General features: G+C 47.1%; 1 pseudogene; it reads left to right on the forward strand.

Moving 5' to 3' along the window:
• LOC111530443 overlaps positions 1 to 1,939 on the forward strand; it is a 4,547-nt pseudogene that overhangs the window by 1,738 nt on the left and 870 nt on the right.

Genomic DNA, 1,939 nt, shown 5'->3' on the forward strand with positions numbered 1-1,939 from the left:
AAGAAGAAGAAGAAGAAGAAAGAAAGAAAGGAAGGAGGGAAGGAAGGAGGGAAGGAGGGAAGGAAGGAAGGAGAAAGAAATAAACGAAACAAAAGAAATGAAGCCTGACTTCAAGAAATTCCAACATAGCATAGAGGAGGTGTGCAGGAAGCACGGGGGTGGGGCGTGGGGGGGCTATATTGGGTACTCAGGGAAGACGTCCTTGATCTGATTAATTAATTATTCAACCAAAATGACAGGCTGGATTCTAGGCACTGGGAGTACCCTGAAGGGGCTTCTAGTGAACCTGTCCTCTGAATTGGATCTTGGAAGATGAGGGGAATTTGTCCAGGGAGGAAGGGGAGAAGAACATTCCAGGCAGAGGGAGAAGTCTGGACAAAAAAGGTGACTGGCCTGCTTTAAGAACAGGAAATCATCCAAGTGGCTATAATTATAACAAAAGTTAGGGAGGAGAGGTGGAAGGAGTTTGGGGAAAGGCTGTGAAGAGTTTTCAATGTCAAGAAAAGGAGTTTGTTCTTGGTCCTGTAGGTCATATAGGGAACCCAAATCAGTTTTAAAATCAGAGGAGCCAAATTTATTTTATTTTTTATTTATTTATTTATTTATTTGAGACAGAGTTTCGCTCTTATTGCCCAGGCTAGAGTGCAATGGCACAGTCCCAGCTCACTGCAACCTCTACCTCTCAGATTCAAGGGATTCTCCTGCCTCAGCCTTCCAAGTAGGAAGGTTACAGACATGCACCACCATGCCTGGCTAATTTTGTATTTTTAATAGAGACGGGATTTCTCCGTGTTGGCCAGGCTGGTCTTGAGCTCCTGAACTCAGGTGATCCGCCCACCTCGGCCTCCCAAAGTGCTGGGATTACAGGTGTGAGCCACCATGCCCAGCTGAAACCCCATCTTAAAAAAGAAAGAAAGGAAGGAAGGAAGATAAATCTAGCTATAGTATTGAGGATGAATTGGAGGGAGAAGAAGAGACCAATGGCTGGAATGTGTTGTGGTTTGAAGGTTTTTAGCCCTTGCTCAACTCAAGATTGGAATTACTTGGAGTTCCCAGAATGCATCTGACTGTTTCAAGCCTTTCTAAATGCTCTTCCCTGTGCCTGGGATGCCTTTCCCTCAGTGTCAGTCTTGCTACCTCCCATTCGTCCATCAGTATTCTAGCCAAATATCATCAATGTCAGGCAGACTCCCAGCTGATCCAGGTGTCCAACTCTGGGCTCCCGTGTGATCCTGAGTGTATGGGCATTTAGCAATCTTTTCCTCATTTGGGAGCACTGTCATAGTGCCTTCTGGGCCTTCTCCACCACCCAAGTGGTGAGCTCCTTGCAAGCAAAGCCTCATCTGACACATTTCTATGCCCTGACTCCCAGCCCTCTCCTGTCTTCCCCCACAGAAGCCCTAGAACTGGGCTGCAGCTGACCACTGAGAGGACTGTTAGACCTTGTGGTCCTGAAAAATGCGAAAGTGGAGTGGCAAGTCCCGAGATCCACCAGCTAGTGTCTGAGGCCTGGCATCCCTTCCTGGGAGGCCTCGTGTGAAAGTCAATGGCATTCTGCAGACATGAGGTCGTACTTCTGAATATCCAGCAAAATACTGGGGCCAAACCCTTTGACAAATGAACTGAAGCTAGAAAGAGAGTTGGAGAAGTGGTTTGACAGCAGAGCTGTAACCACAATACCTAACATGGGTAAGTCACCAGGTGGCAGGCTCTGAGCTAAAATTCATCTCATTGCATCTTCATGACAGTGCTGTTTATAGATAACGAAACAGAAGCTGGCAGGGCTTGGTGGTTCACACCTGTAATCTCAGGACTTTGGGAGGCCAAGGCAGGCAGATCACCTGAGGTCAGGAGTTCGAGACCAGCCTGACCAACATAGAGAAAGCCTGTCTCTACTAAAAATACAAAATTAGCTGGACATGGTGGTGCATGCCTGTAA

Source organism: Piliocolobus tephrosceles, unplaced genomic scaffold (genome assembly GCF_002776525.5).
Source record: "Piliocolobus tephrosceles isolate RC106 unplaced genomic scaffold, ASM277652v3 unscaffolded_74, whole genome shotgun sequence".
Taxonomy (NCBI): domain Eukaryota; kingdom Metazoa; phylum Chordata; class Mammalia; order Primates; family Cercopithecidae; genus Piliocolobus; species Piliocolobus tephrosceles.